At 47.4% G+C, this 14,161-nt stretch overlaps 1 pseudogene; it reads right to left on the bottom strand.

Moving 5' to 3' along the window:
* Positions 1-364: 364 nt before the first annotated feature.
* On the bottom strand, positions 365-1,002 carry LOC125106933 (histo-blood group ABO system transferase 2-like; annotated as a pseudogene).
* Between the last annotated feature and the right edge of the window lie 13,159 nt (positions 1,003-14,161).

Genomic DNA, 14,161 nt, shown 5'->3' with positions numbered 1-14,161 from the left:
AAAACTGGAGCCATTCACAGGTGCAAATGACCCAGAAGTTATCAAAATGTAGTGACCACAAAGAGAGGACCTTTTGTCCCCAGGCAGACCTCCTGTGTGTGGGTGCAGCTGGGGGTCCTGGACATGCCCGTTTGGGCAGGGCTGGGCTCCATAGTCTCTCTCGAAGGGAGAAGTAGGAACATGCCCTGACAGCTCTGCTCAGCTCCTCATGAGTCCCAGATGTCCCAGTGATTCTTGGGCATGGCCTGAATCTCAGCTTCTTCATGAAGGTAGGGGAGGGCAGCCCAGTCACCATGGGTCCCACAGGTCCTCCTGGGACAACTCTTCATGAGTCCCAGATGTCCTGGTGATTCTTGGGCACAGCTCAAATCTCAGCTTCTTCATGAAGGGTGGGAGGGCAGCCCAGCCACCCCAGGTCCCACAGGTACTCCAGGGATAGCACCTTGGTGGGCTTGTGGTCCAGCAGGTACCTGTTCAAGTGGCTCTTGTCATGCCACACAACCTCGATCCCACTAGCCAGGTCAACCTCCATCATCTGGTGACAGGCCAAAGTCAGTCAGTGAAACTTTACCACCAATCCCCCAAAAAAGGCTCCCATGTAGTAAACGTCATCCTGGTCCCTGAGGATATGGGCTTGGGACTGTGGCCAGTGCTGGTAGCTGAAGTCTTCATGAAACACCCGGTGGAAACTGCAGTGCAGGGTGTCAAAGAGGGGAGAAAGGATCTCCATGCCCACATGGTCACAAAACTTTATGTCCACATCCCCACACACTAGGTTATCCACCTCATGGAGGAAGTGCCACTCACAGAAGAGGCTGACCATGGCCATGCATTGCATGGACACATCTTGCCAGTGTGGGGCACCAGTGACCTTGAGGACTACCACCCTCCAGACCCCCTAGGGGGGCACATGGGCCCAGCAGCCCGCTGGTTGGTGATGATCTAGTAGGTGACCCTCTGTCCCACCATGATGGGCTTCTCTGCCCTCTGCAGGAACAGTTCCAAGAAGACCACCTGTCTACAGGGACAAGGGACAAGGTGGGAGGAGGGTCACTGTCAGAGGCTGGTGGCAGAACCCCAGAGCTGGGGGCCATGGAAGTGTGTACCTTCTTCAAGAGGGTAGGCACTGGGCTGCTTTAAGCTAGAGCCACTCTCTCAGCCTGTCCCAAGCAAGTCTCCTTGTGGGGCCTCCCTACCTTATGCTCTCAGAGATAGGGGCCATCAGCACCCCATCATACAAAGGGGAGCCTGAGGCTTCAGGCTCCCAACCCCATAGTCAGCATGCTGGAGCCAGGAATACTCCCCCTATGCCGATCTCCCAGGCAAACCTGTCACTGGCCCCCACAGAGCTGTCTCTACCCCCACAAAGTCCTCCCTTGAAGGCTACTGGGCCTCTTGCTGACAAGGTCCATCAGTCAACATTGCTATTCCTAGGAGCAGTCACCCTCAAACTCTCCCAGATCAGGAATCAGGTCCAGCCCATGGGCAGGGAAGGGAAAAGAGAACTGCTAGAAGAAGAAGGGGCTTGCTTAGGCCCCAGCCGAGAATCCAAGAGTGTAAGCTTCCAGGTCCAGGTCTACATCTCCCTGGCCCCAAGAAGTTGGAAGTCTTGTCTCTCTGAGGGGACTACCTGTGGGGACAGCAGCTTCCCCATTGTCGGCAAGGGTGGTGAGCCCCTCCAAAACTGATTTTTTAAGGCTTTATTTATTTATTTGACACAGAGAGAGACATCTAGAGAGGGAAAACAAGCAGGGGGAGTGGGAGAGGGTGATGCATGCTCCCCACTGAGCAGGGAGCCCAACACGTTGGGGTTCGATCCCAGGACCATGGGATCATGACCTGAGCCAAAGGCAGAGGCTTAATGAGTGAGCCACCCAGGCACCCTGAGACTGATTTTTTCACACAGGCACTAAGGCTACTTCCCTCTGCCTGCCCCATCCCTGGCAGCTTAGTAAATGGCTCACACAGGGAAAGTGGGCACTACATTTAAATAGAAAACAAGGCCACACACACTCAGCAGTTATGAGTCAGGTCACTGGGGCTGGGGTGGGGGGCAAGTCCAGCCAACAGGGGAACAAGCCAGACATGAAGCAGGGGGAGAGAAGAGTGCTCCTGGCAGAGGGCAGGAGAATATAAAGGCATGGAGTCAGGCCCAAGGCACATGGGGATGACCACACATCTGGGAGGCCCACAGGGGTGGGGAGGAAATGGCGAGAGAAGTAAGCCTGGAGACGACAGGCAGCTGGGGAGCAGGTCACAGAGAGGCTCAAAGGTTATGTTCTGAAAAGATCACTCTGCCGGTTACCAGAGAAATATGGGCTCTGTACAGCAGAGGACAGGGATACCCTAACCCTAAGCCCTAACCCTAACCCTAATCAAATGTCATGCTCAATAAGACTGACAGCTCTACTCTGAAATCACAAACAAGTCCAACATGCTGACTTTCACTCCTTGCTCAGTATTGAGAGTTCTATCCAGAACAATAAGGCAAGAAATAAGGAATCCATATGTGAAAGGAAACAGTAGAACTAGGTCTATTCAGAGACCAAAGATGGCAACATCTTATATAGAGCACTACCTAAAGAATCAACAGAAAAATATTACAGCCAGTTCCCTAATTCCACAAAGTTACAGGACAAAATATCAATACACAAAAATCTCTCTTATTTGTATACACTAGCAGTGAATCATCCAAAAAGGAATTTAAGAAAACAATTCCATTTTAGGAAATATCAACATTGACAAAATATTTAGGAATAAATGTAATCCAGGTGTATGTCTTATACACTAAAAATTACAACATATTGCTGAAAGAAAGTAAGGGAAACCTAAATAAATCTGAGGACACCCCATGGTGATGAAAAGACATATTATTGATAAGATGGCAATAGTACACAAAGCAATGTGGAAATTCAATGTGTTCCCAAGAAATCTCACAAAGGCCTTTGGGAAGAAATGAACAAGCTAATCGTAATAGTCATATGGAATTTTAAGGGACTGCAAAATAGCCAAAACCATCTTGAAAAAGAAAATCAAAGGTGAAAGGTCATACTTCCAAAGTTCAAATCTTAATACAAAGCAACAATAAAACATTGTGATACTGTCATAAAAGTATGCATACACCCTGAAACAAATAATATGTTAATTATTTGAATTTAAATTTACCAAAAAAATTTAAATAAATAAAATAATTTTTTTAAAAATATGCATACAGATCAATGGGATTTAACTGAGATCCCAGAAATAAACCCGTTCATCTATGGTCCACTGAATTTTGACAAGGGTGGACAACATTACACTGGGGGGACAGAATAGTCTTTTCAACAAAGGGTGCTAGACAATTAGCTATCCATGTACAGAGGAATAGAACTGGACCCTTACCTCACACCACATATAAACACTAACTCAAAATAAGTTAAAGGCCGAAATGTAAGAGGTAAAATTATAAATTCTAGAAGAAACAAATGGGGATCAATCTTCATAACCTTGGATTTAGCAATGCTTTTAGATCTGACACCAAGACATAAGAAGGGAAGGAAAAAAAAATAGATTAAGTAATATCCTCAAAATTAAAAATCTGTCCTGGTAACTGGGTGGCTCAGTTGGTTAACTGTCTGATTTAATTTTTGGCTCAGATCATGATCTCAGGGTCATGAGACTGAGCATCACATCAGGCTCCACACTGAGTGTGGGGCCTGCTTAAGATTCTCTTTCCTTCTCCCTCTGCCCCTGTCCACTTGCACTCTCTCTCTCACTAAAAAAGAACGTTAAAAAATGTTAAAAATATTTGTACATCAGAATATACCATCCAGAAAGTGAAAAGACAACCCCTAAAATGGAAGGAAATATTTGTACTTTATTTATCTAGTAAGAGTCTGTTACCCAGAATATGTAAAGAGCTTTTACAACTCAACAAAAAGACAACCCCATTTTTATTTTTTTTTAAAGATTTTATTTATTTATTTGACAGACAGAGAGAGATCACAAGTAGGCATAGAAACAGGCAGAGAGAGAGGAGGAAGCAGGCTCCCCGCTGAGCAGAGAGCCCGATGCGGGGCTTGATCCCAGGACCCTGAGATCATGACCTGAGCCGAAGGCAGAGGCTTAACCCACTGAGCCACCCAGGCGTCCCACAACCCCATTTTTAAAATGGACAAAGGGCTTGGATAGATACTTCTCCAGAGAAATCATACAAATGGTGAATAGCACATGAATAGATGTTAAATATCATTAGTCTTTATGGAAATGAAAATTTAAACCATTTTGATATCATTTTAAACAAGTAGAATCACTATGATCAAGAAAACAAAAAATAACAAAAGAATGTTGAAAAACTGAAACCCTTAAACTTCGCTTGTGAAAAATGGTGCAGTCTATGTATAAAATAGTTTGGCTTTCACTCAAATACATCAAAGCAAAATTACCATATGTTTCAGCAATTGTACTCCTAGATATATAACCCCAAAACTGAAAACACTGGTTCAAACAAACAAAAATGTACAGGAATATTCATAGCAGCAGTGTTCACAACAGGCAAAAACCAGAAACTATGCAAATGTCCATCTGTGGGGAAAAGGATAAACAAAATGAGGTAGATCCATAAATGCCTATCTTGTTCTGCACTATGAAGGAATGAAGTAAAATAATTCATTTGTGGGGGAAAAATATGGTGGTTCTTTTAAATATTAAACACAGAATTCCACTGCAGCCTATATGCCCCCAAATTTTGAAAGTAGGAGTACCCATATTCAGAGCAGCATTTCTCACAACAGCCAAAAGGTGGAAGCCATCCAAGTGTCCACTGACAGATGACTAGATAAACAAAATGTGGTTTATACACCATGGAACATGATTCAGCCTTTGAAAATGAAGGGAGTTCTGACACAGGCTACAACACGGGTTGAACCTGGAAGTCATTACACTGAGTGAAATCAGCCAGTCAAGGAAGAACAGATACTGTGTGAACCCACTTAGATGAGGTATCTGGGACACAAAGCTGGATGTGGCTACAGGGGGCTGAGAGGAAAGGACAATGGTGTTTCATGCATACAGGCTTCCTCCGGGAGAATGAGAAAATTCTGGAGAACAATGTACAACTGTGGGAACTCAACTAAGGCCAGAGAATCGTGTATGTGAAATGTTTTAAGGGGTCAATATTCTTATGTTTAGTCACTGTGAAAAAGTGAATGAAGGAATGATGCATGTCACAATGTGGATGGACACTAAAAACAGCCCCAGTGACATAAGCCATATAGAAATAGCACTCAGATTGGAGCCATCTGTGCTCCTTAAGTCCATCAAGGTTATCCAAATAAGGGAAAGTCCTGGAAGAAGTTCCAGAACAAATGAATGGAGAAGATATTTCAGACTGTCAGGCCAGTGATGACACCTGAAGTGGGCCTGTGGTCTGCGTTCAAATGTGGGGACCATCATGATTTCCTCACTTGCGGTTACATGGTGGATCCACCGGACAGTGTCACCATTTGGGGTAAAATGCACCAAAGTAACCTGTGTGAAGTGACAAATGTGGTAAAGAAAATGACAGCTGGGGAGTCTGAGTGTGCAGATAAAGCACATTTGTGCTTCTGTGACAAGTTACTGCAGATTTGAAATCACCACAGAGTAAATGACTCTTCCAAACATTCACGTTAGCAGCATGTCACAGAAGCAGAGAGGACATCAGACTTTGGGATGGAGGCCAAGCCCTCCCAGATCCAGTTCACCCACCTTGGAGAGGCCACTCACCCTTGGAGGAGGCCACATGTTAGCAAGAGACTCATGGGAGGATTAAATCAGGGGCCCCTGTGTCTTGAGTGCAGTAGAAGCAGTGGGATCTGGAATGCCAATTCTCCACAATGCTCCACCACAACCTGGTTAGAACTGTGAAAAAGCGTGAAGGGAAGCCTCGGTAAAGTGGACTGGGAAGGCCAGAAGGGGAGGTTGGAAGATGGCGTCTGGCACCCATTACAGAATTAGAATCCCCCACGGGAGAGACTCATCCCTTCCAGGTCCCACAGGGGAAGCTGGAGGGTTCACCTCCTACAAGAAATCACCATCCCCACAGCTTGGCCGGTGAGAATCCTCCATCACTGCAAACCCCTGCCTTTCTCCAGTGGACCTTCCTTCCAAGCAACCCTCGCAACTTCTTCCTTCTCCATGAAATAATGTTCCTCTCCTTTGTATCACACCACTTGACTGTGATGTGACCATAGCTTGCTCATCCCAGATTGCCATTCTCTGCTCTTCCCAAATAAATCCATTTTGGTGGTCAAATAACTGCAGTTTGAGTTTAAGGTGAACAGAACTAATAAATTCAAGAAACTTACAAGGAACAAAGTCAATATACACAAATCAATTGCATTTCTACGTGCTCTGAAGGAACCATCAGAAAGACACTCTGAAGAACAATCTCATTTACTACTGCATCCAAAAGAACAAGATACCTAGGAGTCCCCTGAACCAAGGGTGACAAACCTATCCTCTGACAGCCGTGGGACACTGATGACAGACAGGGAGGGAGACACATGGAGACGAAAAGACACTCTGTGCTCAGGGAAGAACCGACACTGGGAAAATACCTGCTCTCCCCAAGCCCTCTACAGAATCCATGCTGTCGCTCCTGAACTGCCAGACTCCGGGCCAACCCTGGAGAGGGTGTGGATGCAGGGAGGACCCCACAGGGCCTAGGGAGGGGGAGCAGGAGGACGGAGCCGGGCTTCGGCCCCCTGACTGCAGACTGTCTGAGGAGCTCCAGGAACCAAATCTGTAGGCACACAAACAGACACAGGACCTCAGGCTCACATCCAAACCCAGGAAGGGGAGAGCCCACAGCCCCACGCATAGCACCGCAGGAGGCCACGTCACCGCACACAAAACTACAGAAACCCCAGTGTCTACACAGCACACCCTTCCTCCATGGGGTCCTGAGACCACGCACTCCCTCACCAGTCCCCGCTCAAGTGCCTTTTCTTCATCTTCTCCTCCAGCGGCAGGTCCCGAGGGGGCGGGAGTGCTGTCAGTGTGGACGCGACCCCACGACCTCCACAGGGGGTCCTGTCAGTGTGGATATGGACCCACATCCTCCCCAGCTTCTCCTGTCAGCATGGGAGCGCCCCCACACCCTCCAGAAGTCACCACAATGGGTCCTGAGGAGGCCTGGCTCCTGTCCCAGCTGCGGCTGCACAGGCCAGGCTCAAGGTGTAGAACTGGCGGGGAGGGGTGGGGGAGGGGGGGGTGTCCGTCCCTGCGCCCTCTTCAGGCAGTGGAGGGCAGTGCAGGACTAGGGGAGCTCACCCTTCAACGGAAGCACCTGCTCCCTCCTGGGGTCCAGCTGAAGCCATTTCATTCTGGAAATTCAAGCTGCATAAAGCTCAATATCCCACAACCTCTCCAAAAATAGCTAAGGAATAATGAATTGGAAACAATATGGAATGACAACAGTCCCTGATCCAAACAGTGGCACTGAACTGGACCCTGGCTCTGACACAGACCCACACTCTGACCTCTACTAGCTCTCAAGCCTGGCCCTGACCCCAATCCAAAACCCTAACCCTAGCCCCCAACCCAAACAGTGTTCACAAGAATCAAAAGGTAGAAAATGCAAATATCCATCACTAGTGAATGCATAAGCAAAGTGTGCTGAAGGGTTTGAATTTGGGTTCAGGTTCAGGTTTCAGTCAGAGTTCTAGATTAGCTTTGGGTTTAGGGTCAGGGTGAGGATTTAGAGTGAGGGACAAGGGACAAGTTAGAGTTTAGGGCTTTAGGTTTATGATTTAGGGTTTAAGACTCAGGGCTTCTGATAAAGTTCAAGATCCAATTTGGGGTTTGGGTTCATGCTGGGATTTAGGTTCAGGGTTCATGGCTCAGAGTTCCGATTTAGGGTTTGGGTTCATGGTTCAGGGCTTGGGTCCAGGGCTCAGGTTCAGAGTCTAGGCTTCGGGTTCAATTTCAGGTTTGGGATTCAAGGTTCCAGTTTGGACTTTAAGGTCAGGTTAGGTTTCAGCATTAAAGTTAGGAGTTAAGGTTAGGTGTAGGGATGACATATTTTCTTCAGTTGTCATCATGGACACAAAATTTCTATCAGAAATTTCTAAATCTGAGATGTATTTCATCTGGGTACCAGGAGCTGGTTTAGAATTTAAGATCTCAGGGCACCTGGGTGGCTCAGTGGGTTGGGCCTCTGCCTTTGGCTCAGGTCAGGGTCTGAGGGTCCTGAGATCAAGCCCCACATCAGGCTCTCTGCTCAGTGGGGAGCCTGCTTCCCTGTCTCTCTGTCTCCCTCTCTGCCTACTTGTGATCTCTCTCTCTAATAAATAAATAAAACCTTTTTTTTTTTTTAAGTAGAATTTAAGATCTTAGTAACTCCTTACTAACAGCATTCTGATCTTAGGGTCTCCCAGTCACCCAGAATTTGCTCTTGTCTTGGCCCAAACATACCCTTGGCAGAGAAGGGTGAGCTGCTGCCAAAGATGGGATGATTTCACAATGGTAGAAATTTGAAACTAAGTATTGGAGAAATATTCATGGAAAATGAAACAGGAGACAAATAATTGGCCAACTCCTGATTCTTCCACAATAACAAAGAACAAGTTTCCAATAGAACCTGATAATGTTCCCTGGGAAAGCCTATGATACTCATTACCACTACTGAAAGAGGGCTCCCTCCCCCGCTTTAAACTATGAATCACAGCAGGATACTTCCTACTTGGTGTCAAAAATAAATTTTATTATTTGGATGTTCCAGTGTACAATTTGTGGGAGCACTGACAACATTTTTCTTTCTCAAATACTCATCAACACATGAGTAAAATGCAGGCAAGATTGTAATGCACTGCAGCCTTGTGTGACAAGCGCCAAAACAGGGAACACTCAGGAGGACTGGGGGTATGCAGGGTTGGCCAGACCTGGGGGCAGGGAGACGGGGAATGCTCCAGGAGGATGATCACAGCGATGTCACAGCGGGGGATGCTCGGGAGGACTGGGATTGTGCAGAGTTGGCCAGACTGGAAGGCGGGGTACCAGAAGTGCTCCAGGAGGATGTCACAGTTGTGAGCTTGTGTGGCTACATGTGTCAGTGTGACCAGGCATTGGTCAGACCGAAAATGACAGTATGGGTGAGGGATGGTGTCCCTAAACTGTCTTCTATTTTGGTAATGAGATTTCTTTCAGTAAATTTCATTTAACATGCATCTGTGAGTCCCTAAACCTGATTGTGCAGAACATGAAGTACATAGTTGGCCACGGCTTTCAAGCCTGAGGTGCCAGGGGCAGAGTACACTTGATATTTCTTTTTGTTGCTTTCAGAGTATGATGACTTTTCCTGCTTTCATCTCTGACCCACAGAAAGGGAAAAAAGGTAGCACAGATCTACACTTTGAAATGTCAACAGAAATCTGCAAACCCAAGTTCTCCCAGGAGCTAAAGGTTCAGGACTAAGGTGACAGAAAGGGGAGGCAGATAGCAAGGTACCAAAAGAACACGTCATGTGTATGTGAGCTGGCCCACTTCTCTACCTGTCGGAAGCAAGCCATGCCTGACAGGAGGGAGTCCCACCTGCACCTGGTCCATCCGTTTGCTGCCCTTGAGCAGAGCAGAGGATGTGCTGAGCTGGGTGTGGGTGTCGGCGGGAGATGGCCAGCTGGCCACAGATGGTACCTGCCTAGTAGCTATAGGACCAGCTCCTGGTCCTCAGCTAAGATGAAGCAATAATTATGTTTGTTTTCCTATTTCCAGGGACAGGTAATGTGCTCAGTGCTTTGGTGACTATATCCTCTCCCATTTTATTTTTTAAAAACACCTTAGGCAGGTAAGATTGACATACAAAAAGCTGTCCATAATTAATGTATGTAACTTGACCCTGATTCTAACCCTAATCTCTAGTTAAGAAATACTCGATGTATAATTCTGCTCATAAATTAGAAGATGGTTTTTAGGAGCTAAGGAATTCAGGGACCAATTTTCTTCTGCCTTATTCTCCCTTGATCCAGTAAATGGGAACACATTTGGCCATGTGCTCTCTGGAGAGTGGCTACACAATGGCAACAGTGAGTACACAGTGCCCCAAACCCCACTGCAAAGCCCATTCTTCCTTTTTCCTGTCAAACCTTGTTCATTCAATGTTTACAGATAGTTGTATAGATTATGAAAAGTGTGACTTTGCTGAATTTTTTAAAACCAAACTAAATCTTTCAACCTGTTCAGAATAGAAGATGTTTTCTAAAATCTCAGAGTTGGCAAGCAGATGAAGGCCCAGGGGCCTGGGAAAGGGCTATTATTATTGAATCTATTCAGGTCTAGTTAGGAAACAAGGATGACTTCTATTCCACTTCTTTTCAGGAAGAATTTGTGTCAACTAACAGCCCTGAATCCACACAAAATACTGCAGCTCAGAGGAAAACCAAAGGAGAATCAACAGCCTCCAGAAGCAGAGAAAGAGCCACACCCAGGAAAAAAGAAGACATACCACAAAGGCTCTGCTCAGGCCAACTTGCAGTCTGTAGATCCTCTGGAGCCAGAATGCCCCCAATGCCCCTGGGGGTCATGGGTCAGGCAGAGCGCACACCCTGATGCGGCACTATTGTAACCCATGACAAGTCTCCTGGTCCCTTCCTCCATGAGACACCCCACCCCCACCCATGATGACTCCAGCCTGCTTCAAGGAACTCCCAGTCCCCTTTCTGACCCCATCGTTCACTTTTCCCATCACTGCCATCATACAGAGTATGTTTAACTACTTACTATTCTGTCATTTAAATGTTTTTTGTCATGTTTGCTGTGAAACGATTCCTTGCATCATCTACCCTGATGTAGAATCCCTCGTCGCATTGCCTGACTTCACTGTGCCCTCATAGTGTCATGGGGCTAGTGTCTTGGACAAGGCCCTCACTAAGCCAGCTCAGCTGTTGCAGTGAAGGCCTGATTCAGGCACTGCTATTTGTGTGCAAATAGGCAGCACAGCCAAAACCTTGGTTTGGGTTCAAAATTGCTCATGGCCTCTCAGCCAAATCAGATGGCCTGGGGGCACACCCTGAAGATGCTTGCTAGTCCAGTGTTGCCCTGGGGAACTTCCATGGAATAGCCATTGTGTCCAATGAGGGAAATCAACAGGAGCAGGGATGATGGGAGTCAGAACTCCTGAGATAGAATCTATCTTGGAGACTGCCCAGAACTTCCTAGGATTTCATTCCACAGTCTTCAATGAATCAATTAATCTAAAAACATTTCCTCATTTTAGAAATGAGGAGCCTGAAGCTCCAATGAAGGGACTCTCCTAGGTCATATTGGAAATCAGCAAAAGAGCCAGACTGAGATGGGAGGTGGCCTCTGGCATGATCCCCCAGAGTGGCTTTAGCTAGAGCCACAATCACCCATTTATCTTTCCTGGACTCCCTGACTCTCAGGGACTCTTCATGGGGCCTATTCTGGGAACAAAGGTCATGTCAGTGCCACAGAAACCTCTGACACTTGTTATAACGAGACTTTGATGTCAATGGAGTCCCAAGCCATAGGCCATCTCAGAGTTTGTCTGCAAAGATATGGTTGGTGGGAAACCCACATGCTGACAGAGGGTAGAGGAAGATGGAAAAAACTAGGGAAAGAGAGGGTGCTCGTGTAACATCTGGCCCCAGATGATATGGTGGTGCCCAGCAGGGCAAGTCCCCCAAATACCCCCCAGCGCCTTCACAGAACTCACCCACAAGGTTTGAGGCTGAGCTTCATACATGGGTCATGAGCACTCCGACTAGCTCAGGGAAGCATGACAGGACATAATAAAGCCACAGCCTTGACAGATGTATATTCATGGAGCAATAGCTTTCTCCAAATATATTCTGATATGGTTAAAAAAAATTCACTGATAAAACATGAATATTTTTTTATTAAAAAGAAAGTCATTCTTGTTGAATTAATAAATACTTATGGAGTATCTTAGGGCAAATATAATACCACCTGGGAGTTTGCAAAGACTGTGGGATATAATCAATAAAACAAAGATAGGAAGTAATGCAGGCTACGGGCTACGAGAGCCATTCTATTCAGAGAGGCCCATTAAGGAAGTCACTGAGAAAATGCTTTTCAGCCTAGACCAGAAAGACAGGGCCAGCGAGTTCATCTGGGAGAAGAGTCACAGAAGAATTCAATTTTTAATTGTTTTAAGTGCTGCTTTGGAACATTTGGTTCTTCTCTGTAACTATTTGGGTTTCATGCTAACCTTTGCTCACTGTAAAATACTCTAAAAAAATGTCTTATTTAAGCGTGGACATCTTGTATTAAAGGCAAATAAGTTAACCCTAGCAAATCCCTAAACCCTAACCCTAACCCCTGACCCTAAACTATGACTCTAAACCATGACCCTAAATCCTGACCCTAAACCTGACCTTAACCTTAACCCTAACCCAACACGCACCTAGTGAGAAGCTAGAAGGGCTAGAAGCTCTCCCAACACAGGGTGCACACACAGCCCCAATTGCCACCAACACCGGCCAATTCTCAAGAGCATTCTGCCCAAATCAGTACCAATTTGGGCAGAATGCTCATTAGAATTGGGCAGAAACCCCCATCAAACTCGCTTCCAATGGCAGAAGCCTTCAGGGGAGCCGCCTGGGCCCAGACGGAGGTCCCCAGTGGTGCCCGCGGGCACCCTGTGAGAATGCCCTCTAATCACCAGGCGCAAGCCCAGCCCAGATCACCTCAGAATGCTGGCCAGCCCTGCCCTCTACTCAGCCCCCTGGGGATGCCGTCTCAGCGCTGGAAGATCAGGCCTGTCTGCCCCTAGGCTCTAATACTAACGGTATGGTTGCATTGTCAGGCTTCTGTGCCCAGAGATCTGGCCCCCAAGCCCTCCAAATTGGTGGCCCCTGAACCCCACCCTAGGAGTCCACCTGCCACCAGGAGCAAACCAGCCTTTTGGAGCTCCGAGGAACCCTCAGAGCAGGAGAAACCTTCATTCCTCCCTGAGGCCACTCCCACCTTCCCCAGCACCACCTGGCTCCAAACTCAGCCTGATGCCCCCTTTGACCCCTGCCCTCCACTCAGTCCCCGGGGGGATCCCGCTCAGCCTCGGCACTAGCAGATCAGGCCTGCCATGCCCCTAGGCCCTAACCCTAACCCTAGGTTGTGTTTTCAGGTTTTTGTCCTCAGAGGCCTGGCCCCCAAGCCCTCCAGATTGGGGAACCCAGAGCCACACCCCAGGATTCCACCTGGCACCCAGGAGGAAACTGTGCTGTTTGGAGCTGGCCGGGCGTTGTGTAGCGATTCTGGCCGTGCACCCACCCGGTGTCTGGAGGGCCTTCTTGCTAAGTGTGTCTTTCACCAGTCTGGGACCACAGCGGACCCACGCTAAGGGGAGCTCCCCTGGGGCAGAGTTCAGGAAGGAGATCGGGCTGCACATCAGGCTCTGGGTTAGTGGGCAGCAGTGGGCGCCGAAGGTGGGGGTGGCCTTGCGGGTCCATGCAGGTTTCTCCAGCTCTGAGGGTTTTGCACAGCTCCAAAAGGCAAGGTTTCCTCCTGGGTGGCAGGCGGAGTCCTGGGGTGTGGCTCAGGCGTCCCTAAATTGGAGGGCTTGGGAGCCAGGCCTCCGGAGGGAAGCCTTTTAACCTAAACAATATAAATAGAGGATGTGGTCCAGAAGAAATCTATTTCCATAGATAATTACAGCATAATATGAACTAGGTGTGATAGGGAGGAATTCAGCGAAGTCTGTTGTTAAAATTCTCTCCCCGTCCTCTTGTTTCTGTGCAGCCCAGTAAACATTAATACCTTTTCATCTTCTGTGCGTTACTTTCTTTCCCTTTTAAGTCCCAAACTCCCTTCTCCTTAGTTCAGGGTGACATGTAAACCTTTTACTTTTCTATTTTTGCATCTCTCCTACACCTGGCCTTCCCACAGTTATAAGATCCAATTTGGTTTTCTTCTGTTGATGTGTTTCATGTCAATTCTAAGAGCAGCTGGAAGAAGCTTTGAAGGATGGAGGAAGGGAAGAGAAACATTCTTCCTCTCCAACAAGTGACTGACAAAAGCAGACGCTCCACAGTTTGGATCTCGCAGAAATCAGAGTTTTACGGTCCCTTGCTTCCAGAGCGAGGTCGGGCGCCGCCTCTCCTGAAGGCCCTGCCCCTTTAAGAGAAGTAGGAAAAGGCCGAGGGAGGTTGCTGGGGAAGGAGGG

Source organism: Lutra lutra, chromosome 8 (assembly GCF_902655055.1).
Source record: "Lutra lutra chromosome 8, mLutLut1.2, whole genome shotgun sequence".
Lineage (NCBI taxonomy): Eukaryota > Metazoa > Chordata > Mammalia > Carnivora > Mustelidae > Lutra > Lutra lutra.
This window is presented reverse-complemented; position numbering and strand designations above follow the sequence as displayed.